The sequence below is a fragment of the Strix uralensis genome, unplaced genomic scaffold (genome assembly GCF_047716275.1).
Source record: "Strix uralensis isolate ZFMK-TIS-50842 unplaced genomic scaffold, bStrUra1 scaffold_244, whole genome shotgun sequence".
NCBI lineage: Eukaryota > Metazoa > Chordata > Aves > Strigiformes > Strigidae > Strix > Strix uralensis.
The window spans coordinates 39,243-57,308 of record NW_027436845.1 but is presented as its reverse complement, the minus strand read 5'-3'; the positions used below and the strand labels follow the sequence as shown (position 1 = coordinate 57,308).

The window sequence follows — 18,066 nt, the reverse complement described above, 5'->3', positions numbered from 1 at the left end:
ACGGGGTGGCTCAGAGAGCCTCTGTGCGAAAATGGTATGCACAAATAGAGCACTACTGTGAAATCTTTTCTGTAACCGAAGGAGCCCCGAAAGTGCTAAATATACAAGATGAGGTAAACCCAGATAAGGAAAAATCCGAGCTTTTGTCAGTAATACAAGTAGCTCCTCCATTTTCTGGACAATTGCAAAACGTCTGGTTTACAGATGCCTCATCAAAACGGGAGGGGAAGATTTGGAAATACCGAGCTGTGGCACTTCAGGTAGACACCAAGGAACAGATCATTACTGAAGGAGAAGGTAGCGCACAAGTAGGAGAACTAATTGCTGTGTGGAGCGTTTTCCAACATGAGGCTCAATCCGCTTCTTCTGTCTATATCTATACTGACTCTTATGCTGTATTCAAAGGTTGCACTGAATGGCTTCCTTTCTGGGAACAAAATGGATGGGAGGTCAACAGAATACCTGTGTGGCAAAAGGAAAAATGGCAGGATATCCTTACCATTGCCAGACAAGGGAAATTTGCAGTAGCATGGGTAGCATCCCACCAGCAGGATAACACCCCAGTAAGCCGCTGGAATGCTGAGGCGGATGAGCTAGCCCGACTGGCTCCCCTACAAAGCTCCCAAATAGCAGAGGATTGGGAAAGTCTGTTGGAATGGCTACATGTAAAGCGGAAACATTCAGGAATTAAGGACCTCTATTGTGAGGCACAAGCCCGAGGGTGGCCAGTGACCCGGGAAGAATGTAAAACTTGTATATCTTCCTGTGAGCAATGCCGTGTCCGGTTGGACAGACATCCCCTGGAGAGTGACCCTCTGCACTTAAGAGAGGGAAAAGGCCTATGGGAGGCCTGGCAGATTGATTACATCGGTCCCTTTCGAAAATCAGAAGGAAAGCATTATATACCGGTAGGTGTAGAGATAGTATCCGGACTAGTGCAAGCTAAAGCATGTGCCAAAGCAACAGGAGAAAATACAATAAAAGCACTGAAAGAATGGTTTGGAATCTTCCCCAAGCCACACTCAATCCAATCGGATAATGGCTCACATTTTACAGCCAAAGTGGTCCAAGAGTGGGCAGCCCAGGAGGGAATTTCGTGGGTGTTTCATACTCCTTACTATCCACAAGCAAACGGAATTGTGGAAAGAACAAATGGTCTACTAAAACGCTTCCTCAAACCGCATAAGCCAGGATGGGCTGAGCGCGTGTGGGACGCAGTGACCAGCGTCAACAGTCGCTGGGGAGTAAATGGATGCCCGAAGATCACGGCATTCTGTCCAAAACCTCCAACAATTATACCAGCCCCTCATGGTCCTGATCACCCTAGCAACCCATCCCACTTTCCAAGACAACCTGTCCTAGTCGAACTCCCTACAGTGGGCAAAGTGCCACTGGTGTTGGACGCGCCCCTTAACAAATATACCTGGAAGGCAAAAGATGCCTGTGGGAAAATCCATAAGATTCACACGAGATGGATTGTCCCCTCCTTCTAACCCGAGAAGCGAATTTGTTTTTGTTTCACTTTCAGGAGGAAGCAAGCTGTCGGGGGAGGCAGCGGGTCTGCCTCTAGTCTAACTGAAGAAGAATTTAACCTTGAAGAAATTCCAGTGTATCCATGAGAGGCGAGAAAGTCCCGAGAAGTGCCATGGAAACAAGATTAGAGAACTAAGATAAGAAGAACTGTCCTGACGATTCAGGCGAGAAACTATCACCCAATCGTGAACTGTTAGTTACTAAAGTAAACCAATCCTGTATGAACACCTACTTTGAAGAAGGTTATAAAAAAGCTTGTTAAAACAATAAAGGGGCTTTTGCAGCCATTTTGGTCGATTTCACACAATCTGATGTTTGTCGTGTCCGTCTCAACTGCGACAAATGGTGACCCCGACGTGATAAATTAGAGCGACGTGATAAATTAGAGCGACGTGATTGATTAGAGCAACGTGATTAGAGCAAAGTGGTCATTTAAAGGAGAATTATAACGGCGGCGGGAAGAGCCGCGGAGACGGAGCCCGGTGTAGCTGAGAGCAGAGGGAATCTGCCTGGTCCGGACCTGAATTTCGACACCTAAAAAGGTGAGCCACCGGGAACGGGACTGTAATTATGGGGCAGTCATTAACAAAGGAAGAGGAGACAATTTTGTCTACCTGGAAAGCCCTATTAAAAAGAAAGGGGGTTAAAACCTCAGAACAAAGCCTGAAAAAGATTTTGCTATGGAGTAAGATGCAAGGCTTTGAAGCCACAACAGTTACTGCATTCAGTGTGAGTGCATGGCAAGCAGTAGGATTGAAAATATTGGATGAGGTCTCTAAAGGACAAAAAGAGGCATGTGAGTTGGCAACCACATGGCGCTTATTGAGTGAAACCTTAAAGGAATGGAAGATAGAGCGTGAGGCCTCTGATGGGAAACTAACAGACATTCGACCTGAAGACAATGACGGGGAGGACTGTGGCAAAGGGACAAAGGCAGTGGATACCTCAGCCTCAGGAATAGCAGGCAGGAAACCCCTCACGGGCAAAAGCAGATCGCGCCCTCGCCCACCTCCTCCTCCTCCACCATTAAATATTTTGCGGGGCGATGAGGAGCCCCCCCCACCTAGTGGTGCAGCGGCGGCCCCTAGCGGCGCAGCAGCAGAAGGGGTGATTCCATCAGCCCCCCCCGAGGAGGAAAATAGGGCGGGTAACACAGAGCCAGAGAGCGAGAGCGAAAATGAAAGTGAGGGAGAAGAAGCTTTAACCACGGCTTTACAAACTCTACATATCACAGATAAACCCATGGTGAAGAAAGCCCAGCCATGGACTCTCCCTCCATCCACAGTAACTGTAATTCCAAGGTCCCCTGATCGATTTTGGGAGGGAGTTAGAAAGTATGCTGCTGAGGCTGGCAACTGGGATCTGGTTGAACGCCTCAGCCCATACTCTCCAACCCCGGCATGTCCAAAGCCTGTAGATATAGCAGCAGAGGCTTATGGTGCATTCCCTGTTTATAAAGCTGTTGCAGGCACAAATGAGCATGATGAGCACAATCCGATCAGTTGGAAGGTGGTGCAGGATTTGCAGAATAAAGCACAGAAATTTGGAATCAATTCTCCTGAGGTGATGCAACTTATTCGAATAATCAGCACAGATTTGTTGTGTCCATATGATGTTACACATCTCGCACAAGTGCTGTTTCAGCCAGTACAATTACAAGTGTTTCAATCTACTTGGAGGCAGATGGCACGAGCAGCTGCACAAAATAATGCTCGACTGCCACAAGACGATCCGAGGTTAGGACTCGGAGAAGACGCCTTGCTTGGCGAGGGACCATTTAGTAACCCTCAGCTGCAAGCTACGTGGCCTCCGATTGTCCTTGAACAGGCACAACACATAGGGATTACAGCATTAAAGCGAACCATGGAAATGGCAGCTCCAAAACAGAAGTATATTGCTATCCGGCAAGGTCCTAAAGAACCCTTTTTGCAATTTGTAGAAAAAATATCTGCTGCATTGGAGAAACAGGTAGAAGATGAAACGTTAAGACAAATGTTATGCAAACAGCTAGCAAAGGATAATGCTAATGAGGACTGCCAAAAGATAATACAGTCTTTACCAGGAGATCCTTCTATTCCTGACATGGTGGCCGCATGTTCAAAGGTTGGTACAGTGGAACATAAAATGGCGGCTTTAGCTACTGCCATGAACATGCGAAATACAGGAAAATGCTTTGGATGTGGTAAAGACGGTCATATGAAAGTAAATTGCCCGAACAGAAGGTCGGCAGGCAAGCAGCCCATGACTGTCCCACCAGGAACTAATTGCAATAAATGTGGGAAATCGGGACATTTCGCGAAACAATGTCGTTCCAAGTTTCATGCTAACGGGCAACCGATACAGGGAAACCACAAGAAGAGCGCGAGAGGGCGCGCGAGGACATCAAATCCCCTCCAGACAACAGGTCAAATCCCCTCTGTGAGCAGCTATCAGCCGCAACAACTGGCTCAGCAGGGTTGGATGTATCCACCGCCGACACAATAACTATAGCTACAAAAGACATTGTTAAGGTCCCTCTTGAGGCGAGGGGTCCCATAGGACGAGGACTGAGTGCGTTACTTATAGGAAGATCAAATAGCACCTTAAACGGATTAATCGTGCATGTGGGAGTCATTGATGCTGACTTTACGGGTCAAATTTGTGCATTAGTTTCGACCCTTTATCCACCTGTTACGATTCCAAAAGGTACTCGTCTCGCTCAACTTGTTCCTTTTTTGAGTTGTGTCCCAAAAGCAGAACAGCGACTGCGAGGCGATGGAGGCTTCGGTTCTACAGGGCCCCCTCAAGTGTGCTGGTCTCAGACTGTCTCATCATCTCGACCACATATGACGTGCACGCTGTCAAATCATGGACATTCACCGACTACAGTAAGGCTTGCGGGGCTCCTAGATACGGGCGCCGATGTGACTATTATTTCTAACTATCTGTGGCCATCCACCTGGCCAACAGAGGATGTGGACACAGGGGTAGTGGGGCTGGGAGGCTCCGCATGAGCAAGAACAGCAGCTACGGCAATTCTGATCACCAATCCTGAGGGCCAACAAGCAGTCGTTAAACCATATGTGACAGCAGCTCCCCTCAATCTATGGGGGAGAGATTGCTTGTCACAGTGGGGGGTGAAGATTACTACGGATTTTTAACGGGGGCCACTGTGCTGCAGGGTGTTAGGCAACCCACGCTTGTTTTAACTTGGTTAACGAATAACCCTGTGTGGGTGGATCAGTGGCCCCTACCAATGGAGAAATTAAAGGCCCTGCAAGAATTGGTGGCAGAACAGCTAGCTGCTGGACACATTGAACCCTCTCAGAGCCCCTGGAATACTCCAGTGTTTGTGATAAAAAAGAAATCAGGAAAATGGCGATTTTTGCATGACCTGCGGCAGATCAATGCTGTCATGGCCACGATGGGGGCTCTACAACCAGGCATGCCTTCACCGGCCATGATCCCTCAAGATTGGGAAATCATTGTCATGGATCTCAAGGATTGTTTTTTTACAATACCATTAGCTTGTCAAGACAGGGAAAAATTTGCATTCTCTGTGCCTTCTGTCAATCATGCAGAACCTGCAAAAAGATATCAATGGAAAGTTCTGCCGCAGGGCATGAAAAATTCACCAACAATTTGTCAATGGTTTGTGGCACAAGCTTTGTCACCTGTAAGGGAAAGATTCCCTACCAGTTATTGTTACCATTACATGGATGACATCCTGTTAGCATCAAACAACAAGGAGCAGTTGAATGACATGGAGAATGTGACTAGAAATTCATTACAACACTATGGATTAGTTATCGCCCCTGAAAAGGTGCAGAAAGTAGAACCCTGGAAGTATTTAGGACTAACAGTCACAGGTAGGCAGGTAATGCCTCAACCTGTGAAACTTAACCTTGAAGTTAAAACCCTTAATGATGTACAGAAGTTAATGGGATCTCTGAATTGGATTAGACCCTATCTCGGACTGACCAATTCACAACTGCAACCTTTATTGGAATTATTAAAAAATTCCAATGACCCAAGAGAACCCAGAGTATTAACTGAGGAAGCATTAAAGGTAATTCACATGGTGGAACGATCTATATACGAGAAATTTGTTTCTCGAATAGATCTGTCTCAATTGGTGCAACTCTTTGTACTAATTGACAAAACTGTACCATTTGGTGCTTTGGTGCAGTGGAATTCTGAGTGGGATGACCCACTGCACATTCTAGAATGGATGTTTCTGTCATTCCGACCACGAAAAACTGCTCCTGGACTGTTTGAGCTTATTGCTGATGTAATCATAAAAGCCAGAAAACGATGTACAGAACTAACAGGGCGTGACCCAGCTAAGATTGTTTTACCTGTTCAAAATTGGTATTTTGAATGGTGCTTGGCAAATAATTATGAACTACAGGCAGCCATGGCGGGTTTTCAAGGACAGGTGTCATATCACCTGCCGTCACATCCACTACTGAAATTTGCTCGAGAAATACCATTTGGTCAAAAAAATTTAAGCCGCCCAGAACCAGTGAACGGCCCTACTGTTTTTACAGATGGCTCAGGAAAAACAGGTAAAGCAGCAGTAGTATGGTATGAAAACAACAACTGGAACAACAAAGTAGTATATCAAAATGGTTCTCCACAAGTAGTAGAGCTACGTGCAATGGCTGTTGTTTTTTCTATTTTTTCTGTTCCTGTAAATATTGTAACTGACTCAGCATATGTAGCTAACTTAGTTTCTAGACTAGACAAAGTGGTTTTGACCATGTCAGACAATCAATTATTATTTGATGTACTTTTAGAACTCTGGAAAAGTATTCAACTACGGACAGAACCTTATTTTATCATGCACATCCGTAGTCATACCACTTTACCAGGATTTTATACAGAAGGTAATGCCAGAGTGGATGCTCTTGTTTCCGCTATGGCTCTTAATACTGTTCCTAACATAAAGCAACAAGCTGTATTATCACATCAATTTTTTCACCAAGGATATCGAGCTTTACGACGGCAGTTCGGCTTGTCTCATGCGGAAGCTCGGTCTATTGTAGCCGCCTGCCCTGACTGCCAAGGAACTCACACACCAGTGTATTTTGGTACTAACCCCAGAGGTATGCAGGCTTTACAGATTTGGCAAAGTGATGTTACTCACATAAATGAATTTGGCTGACAGAAGTATGTTCATGTTTCCATTGATACTTATTCTCATGCCTTAGTAGCAACAGCACATAACGGGGAGACAGGAAAAGATGTAGTTCGACACTTCCAAAAGGCTTTCTCTATGCTTGGGGTACCACGCCAAATAAAAACGGACAATGGCCCAGCATACATTTCACAGAAGGTTCAAACATTTTTTAATTTGTGGGGTGTTACTCATGTTACAGGAATTCCCCATTCCCCAACAGGACAAGCAATTGTTGAGCGTGCACATAGTACGTTGAAGCGGCAGCTTCAAAAACAAAAAGGGGGAATGATTGGGGAACCACCACAGGCATGTTTAGATAAAGCAGTTTATGTTCTTAACTTTCTCCATTACGGGGATAATTCTTCTTTACCTCCTCTTTTTCAGCATTTCTCTTCTCTTTTTTCAAAACAGGATTTGCAAAAAGACATCAAAGTGCATGTTAGAGATCTAATTACTGGCCAGTGGAGTGGACCATGTGAATTATTAACCTGGGGCAGGGGTTATGCTTGTGTCTCTACAGATGCCGGCCCTCGCTGGGTTCCTGCTCGGTGTGTTCGGCCTGTGCTGGAACCTGCATCAGGCTGAAGGATGGGTAGTTCCAAAACCCAAACAGAATGTCTGGGTGACTCTGCATTGAAAAAACTAACAAAGTTGGGATGTTGGCTTAGCAAACAGACTAACGCTACTTCTTTAGCTTTAAGTGGTCTTTTAACTGATGTTGATAGTGTTAGACATGCTACTTTACAGAACAGGGCTGCAATTGACTTTTTGCTTTTAGCGCAAGGACATGGATGTGAAGATTTTGAAGGAATGTGTTGCATGAATTTGTCTGACCACTCAGAATCTATTTTTAAAAGTATACAGCAGCTGAAGGATGGTGTGAGGCGTCTAACAGAAGAGGACGGATTGGATTGGCTTACAAGGATGTTTAAAGGATGGGGACTTTCTGGATGGTTGATATCTCTGGTCAAAACTGTGGGGGTCATGATCTTGGTAATTGTGACTGTGCTTTTGATGTTGCCATGTCTTGTCAGTCTTCTGCAAAGGGCCCTGCAGAAGACTGTTTCTGCAATATTTCTAGCACAAATACAAAAAGGGGGAATTGTCGGGGGAGGCAGCGGGTCTGCCTCTAGTCTAACTGAAGAAGAATTTAACCTTGAAGAAATTCCAGTGTATCCATGAGAGGCGAGAAAGTCCCGAGAAGTGCCATGGAAACAAGATTAGAGAACTAAGATAAGAAGAACTGTCCTGACGATTCAGGCGAGAAACTATCACCCAATCGTGAACTGTTAGTTACTAAAGTAAACCAATCCTGTATGAACACCTACTTTGAAGAAGGTTATAAAAAAGCTTGTTAAAACAATAAAGGGGCTTTTGCAGCCATTTTGGTCGTTTTCACACAATCTGATGTTTGTCGTGTCCGTCTCAACTGCGACAGCAAGCGACACAGACGCAGCTACAGAGGGAGTGAAGCAGGCGCAGACTTTGGTGTAATCTGATTATGATGTGTATGTTGATTTTTGTTGCGTTATATTGGGGACTTACCTATGAAGCTGAAGGGAAGCCAATTCCCCCACCTTTACCCAACCCACATGACCCCCTTGAGGATAATGAATTTGTTTCGTTAGCAAAGACTGTAAGTCAAACCTTTAATCTAAGCCACTGTTGGGTTTGTGGAGGACCCCTAGGATTATCAAGCTGGCCGTGGGTTTCTATACCGCTCTCCCCATGTCAGATTGTAAGTAACTATAGCGACATTGCAAATACCACCTGGGATGATAGTGGAACTTGGCCAGTCCAATTCCCAAATAAGGGCAAATTTTGCTTAAATCGCACTCAGAAAGGAGGAGTTGATGTAGGGGAGAGTAAGTGTCAATGGACACTCACACACAAATTGATTAACAAAGATAGGGGCATTTATGTATGGTTGTGGCTCAACGAACAAGGACGCAGCAAAGGATTCAAGGGGTTTTGGTCAAACAAAAATGAAACAGAACATGCTTAATTGCCGGGAAACAACTTTTTCAATCAAACTTGTGAATGGAAAAACGACACTGGGTCTTGGTACTGTACCATCCGAATAAACAATCATCTAAATGAGGTTTTCAGCCCTCTGGGAGATAGAAACACAACCTATTTTCAAACCCCAAGGACTGCACAGGGACCTTTTGCCAAAGGTACCGAAGCCAAAAAGGGTCATTATTGGATATGTGGACATACTGCCTACAAACAACTGCCAGCAAACTGGTCGGGAATTTGCTATGTAGGAATCATCCGACCCCTGTTTTTCCTCCTTCCTGAGGCAGACGGCCCTCAACTGGGAATAAGACTATATGACAAGTTAGGGAACAAAAAGATTGACCGCAATAAGCGATCTGTTGAGTTTGAAATAGGTGGAACTCAAAAGTGGGGGGAAAATGAGTGGCCCCCTGAAAGAATTATTAAGCATTATGGGCCTGCCACTTGGAACCCCAATGAACCGATATCAGGGGCAAGAGAGCCAATTTATAATTTGAACCGTATAATTCGACTACAAGCAGTTCTAGAAATTATTACTAATAAAACTGCTAATGCTATAGACCTTTTAACTCAACAATCTCAACAGATGCGCACTGCAATCCTTCAACATCGTATGGTTTTAGACTACCTGTTAGCTGAAGAGGGAGGAGTATGTGGAAAACTAAATGTTTCTAATTGTTGTCTGGAAATAGCCGATGTAGGTGAAGTAGTCCTTCAGCTAACCACAGACATTAGGAAACTAGCTCATGTCCCCGTTCAAACATGGAATGGTTGGAGCGGTGATCTATGGTCTTGGCTACCCGGAGCACCATGGGTAAAGCAGCTTCTATTTTATCTCATATGTGCATTTGCCGCTTTGATGTTTTTGCCGTGTGTTATTCCTTGCTTTATTCAGTTAATCCAACGTGTTGTCTCTAACATGCAATTTATATCTACTGTCTCATCTGATGGTGTAAAGCAGATTCGTATTGTTCGCCAACCAAAGCCTGTAGCTGTACCAATCATTTAACTTGTAAACTTAGGATAGACGCTTTCAGGCCTAAACCGCACATGCGTTCTGGGCTGGGGGCGCCCATTTTGGCGGATTCCCGGCTCAGGCAAGTCTGACCACCAGTTATCCTTCGGCATTATAGCTTGTGATAATAATCAGAATGTATGCCCTTTTAATACTTGATTTTCTGGCTCTTACTTTGTTGGCTACTGCTGTATTTACCCTTGCGTTTTGTATGTTTTCGTCCGGTAAGTGTCCATGTAAACCCTCTTGTAGTTGTGCTGTCTCATGTAAACAACCATCTCCCTCCCCTCCCCGCCGCCAAGGACCGAGAGCACATTTCTCGGTCCGCCCTAAGACGGGACCAAGGGCACATTCCTCGGTCCGGTCTGAGACAGAGCCGAGAGCTCATTCCTCGGTCCAGTTCGAAATGGAACCAAGATCGCATTCCTCAGTCCGGGTTGGGATAGAACCGAGGACGCATTCCCCGGTCCTGGCTGAGACAGCGCTTTAACTTTGTTTAGTTGAAAACCTGTTAGTCAATATTATTATTGTTATCTTTTTATAAGTTTATTTAGGAGGTTGTTAATGTTGTTATAGATAGTGTTGTGTATTTACTTTTAAGTTTGAGAAAGAAGTTTCTAGGCCCTAATGACGCATGCGCAGTGGGAAAAAGGGGGCAGGGAGAGGAATTTTTTCCTGCTGCGCATGCTGATCCCAACTGCAGCGGACGGTGTGGACGGCCAGAGACTCGAACTTTTTGTGGTATTTTAGTTAAAACTGCGGGCAAAGATGGAAGATGTGTCGGATTTGATTTTGATTCACGTTGTAATCTTTGCTTTTTTAATTGCTATCCTAATTGTTATGCTTATTCTCCTTTTTTGTCCCTGTAAATGTCAATTATGTAAACTGCCATTACGTTCTTCTGTTAATTCTTTGGAACCTTAAAGTTAGTATATAAGATGCTTTTGCTTTATCAAACTGGTTAATAGTATGCATGATATACCTGTTATAGAATGTTATTGGTTATATGCCTGTTAGTTAAGAATGCTTGCTTTACAAAATTGGTTAGTAGTAAGCATGATGCTTCTGTTGGAAGACGTTATCGGTTATATGCCTGTCAGCTAAAAAATGTTTATATTTGTTGTTAATATAGTTGTTAGTAAAAATGCTCACAGCTGTTGAGGATATTGTTAAAGACATGTTTATGGAAAGGAAAATTTGCTGGAAATCTTGTTATCAGTTGTTGCATTTTTGCGCTTTTCTGGTCTCTCTCTCTCTTTCTGTACTGTTATCTTTAACGCCACCACGAAGACAGCAATGTCGAGCCACGGGGTGGTGTAAGGAACTGTATTAGACATTGTTTGTCTCTACATTGCTGCTCCGAGACCACCACTTCCCGCCTTGACATCCTGTTGTTCTAGAGGAGTACGCTACGAAGGAGACACAGAGCCCCGACAAAAAACCACGACATCCGCCCGAAGCGAGAACAACAGCAGCCTCGGCCGTGCCTGCCGTGCTGTAACAAGCTAGGTGCGAGACAAGGAGGACTTGACACCCCCCTCCCCAGCACGACCACCATGGACACCTGGGCAAGACCACGGGGTGGCACCTATTACAATGAGTTCTGTGGAAACGGGTGGACCTTTCGTGGAAACAGCGAGAACTGGGGCTATAAAAGGGTCACGTACTCCTCTCCAGGGTACCCTGGTCTTCGGCACCTGTTACTTGGACCTGAGACCCCGGCGGCGATTGAAGCTCCTCCACCTACATCACGGCTGAGCCGACGGAACATCGCTGGATCCCTGGTGGTGGCGGTAACTAGTTGCACCTCTACCGTTTTTCTGGCTTAGGGATTCTGACTTTCTCTTTCCTTTCCCCTCTGTCCTATCGCTGTTATCAGTTGTTACAGAAAATAAAGTTCACAAGATTGTACAGCATCTGACCTCGTTTGTGTCTTAGTCTCGCTCTTGGGATCGTTTAAGAACCCACCCCGATATTGGATCGGGACATTTTAAATTGGCGTCACGGACAGGATCCCTTGAGGCGAGAGTGTTGTACTTTCTTACTGTGTTGGATTTAAGCGTCTCAGGACGACTTTACCCACTTTGTGTTACAATAAGTTGTGACCTCCTGAGGCTGAATAAGGGAAATTGTGGACAGAGAGGCTGTATTTGGATTAGGATTAGGTGCGACCTCCTGAGACTGGACAGGGGAAGTCTCTATGTCAAAGTGTGACCCTCTCAGGACGCATATCCCCTTTTTAGTTGGAAAGAGAAAATTGATGGGAACCTTGCCGGCAGTCGATGTTTGTGATGAGGTGCTCTTGCGGGGCGAAGGAATAGATAAGTTATATGATCTTTTGGAGGCGCACCGGTCTCGTCCCTCGGTCCAGGGACTTGATTGGGCGAGAAAACATTTGTTCCAGGTGCAGAGTCTGGTGGATAGAATCAGGGTGTTACAAAAGGAAGCTAAAGTTAAGAAGGGAAAAGGAAAATCTATAATTTGTGCAGTACTAGGAGCGAGTCTAGTAGCTGCGATGGAAGAGAAAAAAGAGAAGTCTCGCCAAGATGACATTGTCATAGACTCCCTGCAGTCGGCCATACAAAGCCTGCAGAATCAATTGAGAGAAGCCAAAGAAGTAATAGAGGAGCAAAAGGAGCAAATCATGATACTGAAAAGTGAGTTGAGGGAACAACTTTTGGCAGAGACAGACACACTGGCGGAGGCACAAGTGAAGCTTTTAGAGAAAGGAATACGTCAAATTTACCCACAAGGGGATCTGCAGAAGGCAAAGGAAACCGTAGAAAGTCTTCCCCATATGTATCCTTTGGTCAAAACAGAATATATATATGAGGACGATAGTGATAATCGTCCTCAAGTAATTACCAGAGAAGTCCCATTTACATCAACCGAATTGGCAAAGTTGAAAAAAGATTTTGCAAGGACTGCAAAGGAATCAGAGACGGAATATGTGTGGAGAGTGTCTTTGTCAGGAGGGGATGGAATCTTATTGTCAGAGAAGGAAGCAGAAGGATATTGGGGTCCGGGTGTGTTTTTAACTACCGGTGACCACCGAGCCCCATGGTCATTAACTCAGAGAGTCGCGTATTGGGCTGGAGGGCTGAACCCCTTGGAGAGGGGGGATCCCCTTGCCATAACAGGTACAGTGGATCAGCTAGTAGAAAGTGTGCAGAAGGCAGCCTGTCTGCAGATGATGTATGATCAGGAGGTCAAGCCTAAGCAGGGCTCCCCGATGATGATGCCTGTGGACCCAGAGAGGATGACTCCCCTGATACAAGGACTTCCTGACTCCCTAAAACCCATTGGCATTCAGTTACAAGGAAAAATTCAAAATAGTTCCAATGTAGAGAGAATGACGGCCAGTCTTGAGGGGATAGTGACTCCTGACCACCGACAGCCAGGGAGGAAAGTATGGACATGGGGAGAGGTGGCCCAAGAACTAATTAATTTTGGGAGAAAGTATGGCCCCGTCAGCGGGTCGTCGCAAAGGATAGAAACCAGGATTTTACGGGCTGCAGAGAAAATTATCGGTCGACAATCATCTATGAAGAAGGGCCAAGGCCTGGGATCACCCCGATTTCAGAACTCTGGGAGAGAGAGACCCCTAACTCGACAGGGACTGTGGCAACTAGGGCTTCAGAAAGGTGTTCCCCGTGACTTGATGGATGGGCTTACCACGAAAAAATTAGAGCAACTTGTGTACAACTGGTCAGGACAAAAGGTCCCTTCCAGAGCAACCCCAAGTGCCCCACCAATAGTGAGCGATCCACCCCTGATAGACCTTGGGGAGGAACCGACTGGAGAAAAGAAGGTGGCGGGAAACTAGACCCTCCGCCCCCTCAAGGTGAGGGGGGAGGCGGAGGATGGATGTTTATTAGACAACTCACCTGCAACCCGAAAGGGGACTTACTCATAACTGTCGCTGTAGGACCAAGGAAAAGACTAGTAACCTTTTTGATTGATACTGGGGCACAAATTACCGTGCTAACGCGGACCGAAGCAGAACAATGTGGAATTCCGATTCCCTCGAAAAATTTAATTGTCCTAAATGCCCTGGGAAAAACACAGTCAGTACCTATGACTCCGGTGACGCTGTGGTTACCAGGAGAAGAAAGCCCTGTCAACACCATGGTAGCCATAGGAGCTTTCCAGATGAATCTTCTAGGTATAGATGTTTTGAAAGGTAGGCAGTGGCGAGACACCCAGGGAAACTCATGGTCATTTGGTGTCTCCCAGATCAGGCAGTTGGCCGGAATACCAGACACAGAAGTGCGTTTATTGCAAGCGGCACCTACCCTGCCACCCTCCAAATTGACAAATGTGAAACCCTACCCACTACCTCTAGGAGCAAGGGAGGGAATCACACCAGTTCTGGAGGATTTGAAAAAGCAAGGTATTGTGGTCCCCACTCACTCTCCCTTCAATTCACCAGCATGGCCGGTCCAAAAGCCAAACGGCAAATGGAGATTGACAATAGATTACAGGAGACTGAATGCCAATACAGGTCCACTCACATCTGCTGTACCAAACATTGCTGAATTGATAGCAACCATTCAGGAACAATCCCACCCTGTCATGGCAACAATTGATGTTAAAGATATGTTTTTTATGGTCCCCTTACAACCTGAGGACCAGGAGCGCTTTGCCTTTACCTGGGAGGGACAACAATATACTTTTACGCGACTCCCTCAAGGATACAAGCACTCCCCCACGCTGGCTCACCATGCTCTAGCGCAAGAGTTAGAAACAATTCCCAGAAAAGCAGAGGTAAAGATTTATCAGTACATAGATGATGTACTCATAGGAGGGAGTCAAGTAGAAGAAGTTGAAGAAACTCAAAAGGATATTATTGCCCATTTAGAAAACATAGGATTGACAATCCCACCTGAGAAAATACAGACCCCCTCCAGTGAGGTACAATTTTTAGGAATCTGGTGGAAGGGAGGCATGACGTGCATCCCACCGGAGACTCTCTCCTCTCTCGATCAGATCAAGATACCAGAGTCAAAGAAAGACTTACAGCATGCACTGGGGTCGCTTGTGTTTTGGAGGAAACACATACCTGATTTTTCAATTATTGCCAGGCCCTTGTATGATTTACTGAGAAAAAGAGCCCAGTGGGAGTGGACTCAGGTCCACGATGAGGCTTTACAGTTGTTGGTGTTTGAAGCGACTGCCTACCAGGCCCTGGGTCCAATTCACCCAACAGACCCGGTCCAGATTGAATGGGGGTTCGCCAAGACCGGATTGTCCATCCATTTGTGGCAAAAGGGTCCAGAAGGTCCATTTAGGCCCATTGGGTTTTATTCTCGTAGCTTTAAAGATGCTGAGAAAAGATATACAACTTGGGAAAAAGGTTTATTTGTGGTTAGCCTAGCTCTGAGAGAAGCCGAACGTACCATTCGGCAACAACCTTTAGTTCTCAGAGGCCCATTTAAAGTGATCAAAGCTGTTTTGGCAGGAACTCCACCCCCTGACGGGGTGGCTCAGAGAGCCTCTGTGCGAAAATGGTATGCACAAATAGAGCACTACTGTGAAATCTTTTCTGTAACCGAAGGAGCCCCGAAAGTGCTAAATATACAAGATGAGGTAAACCCAGATAAGGAAAAATCCGAGCTTTTGTCAGTAATACAAGTAGCTCCTCCATTTTCTGGACAATTGCAAAACGTCTGGTTTACAGATGCCTCATCAAAACGGGAGGGGAAGATTTGGAAATACCGAGCTGTGGCACTTCAGGTAGACACCAAGGAACAGATCATTACTGAAGGAGAAGGTAGCGCACAAGTAGGAGAACTAATTGCTGTGTGGAGCGTTTTCCAACATGAGGCTCAATCCGCTTCTTCTGTCTATATCTATACTGACTCTTATGCTGTATTCAAAGGTTGCACTGAATGGCTTCCTTTCTAGGAACAAAATGGATGGGAGGTCAACAGAATACCTGTGTGGCAAAAGGAAAAATGGCAGGATATCCTTACCATTGCCAGACAAGGGAAATTTGCAGTAGCATGGGTAGCATCCCACCAGCAGGATAACACCCCAGTAAGCCGCTGGAATGCTGAGGCGGATGAGCTAGCCCGACTGGCTCCCCTACAAAGCTCCCAAATAGCAGAGGATTGGGAAAGTCTGTTGGAATGGCTACATGTAAAGCGGAAACATTCAGGAATTAAGGACCTCTATTGTGAGGCACAAGCCCGAGGGTGGCCAGTGACCCGGGAAGAATGTAAAACTTGTATATCTTCCTGTGAGCAATGCCGTGTCCGGTTGGACAGACATCCCCTGGAGAGTGACCCTCTGCACTTAAGAGAGGGAAAAGGCCTATGGGAGGCCTGGCAGATTGATTACATCGGTCCCTTTCGAAAATCAGAAGGAAAGCATTATATACCGGTAGGTGTAGAGATAGTATCCGGACTAGTGCAAGCTAAAGCATGTGCCAAAGCAACAGGAGAAAATACAATAAAAGCACTGAAAGAATGGTTTGGAATCTTCCCCAAGCCACACTCAATCCAATCGGATAATGGCTCACATTTTACAGCCAAAGTGGTCCAAGAGTGGGCAGCCCAGGAGGGAATTTCGTGGGTGTTTCATACTCCTTACTATCCACAAGCAAACGGAATTGTGGAAAGAACAAATGGTCTACTAAAACGCTTCCTCAAACCGCATAAGCCAGGATGGGCTGAGCGCGTGTGGGACGCAGTGACCAGCGTCAACAGTCGCTGGGGAGTAAATGGATGCCCGAAGATCACGGCATTCTGTCCAAAACCTCCAACAATTATACCAGCCCCTCATGGTCCTGATCACCCTAGCAACCCATCCCACTTTCCAAGACAACCTGTCCTAGTCGAACTCCCTACAGTGGGCAAAGTGCCACTGGTGTTGGACGCGCCCCTTAACAAATATACCTGGAAGGCAAAAGATGCCTGTGGGAAAATCCATAAGATTCACACGAGATGGATTGTCCCCTCCTTCTAACCCGAGAAGCGAATTTGTTTTTGTTTCACTTTCAGGAGGAAGCAAGCGACACAGACGCAGCTACAGAGGGAGTGAAGCAGGCGCAGACTTTGGTGTAATCTGATTATGATGTGTATGTTGATTTTTGTTGCATTATATTGGGGACTTACCTATGAAGCTGAAGGGAAGCCAATTCCCCCACCTTTACCCAACCCACATGACCCCCTTGAGGATAATGAATTTGTTTCGTTAGCAAAGACTGTAAGTCAAACCTTTAATCTAAGCCACTGTTGGGTTTGTGGAGGACCCCTAGGATTATCAAGCTGGCCGTGGGTTTCTATACCGCTCTCCCCATGTCAGATTGTAAGTAACTATAGCGACATTGCAAATACCACCTGGGATGATAGTGGAACTTGGCCAGTCCAATTCCCAAATAAGGGCAAATTTTGCTTAAATCGCACTCAGAAAGGAGGAGTTGATGTAGGGGAGAGTAAGTGTCAATGGACACTCACACACAAATTGATTAACAAAGATAGGGGCATTTATGTATGGTTGTGGCTCAACGAACAAGGACGCAGCAAAGGATTCAAGGGGTTTTGGTCAAACAAAAATGAAACAGAACATGCTTAATTGCCGGGAAACAACTTTTTCAATCAAACTTGTGAATGGAAAAACGACACTGGGTCTTGGTACTGTACCATCCGAATAAACAATCATCTAAATGAGGTTTTCAGCCCTCTGGGAGATAGAAACACAACCTATTTTCAAACCCCAAGGACTGCACAGGGACCTTTTGCCAAAGGTACCGAAGCCAAAAAGGGTCATTATTGGATATGTGGACATACTGCCTACAAACAACTGCCAGCAAACTGGTCGGGAATTTGCTATGTAGGAATCATCCGACCCCTGTTTTTCCTCCTTCCTGAGGCAGACGGCCCTCAACTGGGAATAAGACTATATGACAAGTTAGGGAACAAAAAGATTGACCGCAATAAGCGATCTGTTGAGTTTGAAATAGGTGGAACTCAAAAGTGGGGGGAAAATGAGTGGCCCCCTGAAAGAATTATTAAGCATTATGGGCCTGCCACTTGGAACCCCAATGAACCGATATCAGGGGCAAGAGAGCCAATTTATAATTTGAACCGTATAATTCGACTACAAGCAGTTCTAGAAATTATTACTAATAAAACTGCTAATGCTATAGACCTTTTAACTCAACAATCTCAACAGATGCGCACTGCAATCCTTCAACATCGTATGGTTTTAGACTACCTGTTAGCTGAAGAGGGAGGAGTATGTGGAAAACTAAATGTTTCTAATTGTTGTCTGGAAATAGCCGATGTAGGTGAAGTAGTCCTTCAGCTAACCACAGACATTAGGAAACTAGCTC

General features: G+C 45.5%; 1 long non-coding RNA gene across 1 annotated transcript; it reads left to right on the top strand.

Annotated features, from left to right (window-relative positions):
* Positions 1-2,004: 2,004 nt before the first annotated feature.
* LOC141938699 (uncharacterized) lies at positions 2,005-7,291 on the top strand. Its single transcript, XR_012627368.1, has 3 exons — positions 2,005-2,075; positions 4,253-4,400; positions 7,215-7,291. It is a non-coding gene; the product is annotated as an uncharacterized LOC141938699 (long non-coding RNA).
* The last annotated feature ends 10,775 nt before the right edge of the window (positions 7,292-18,066 follow it).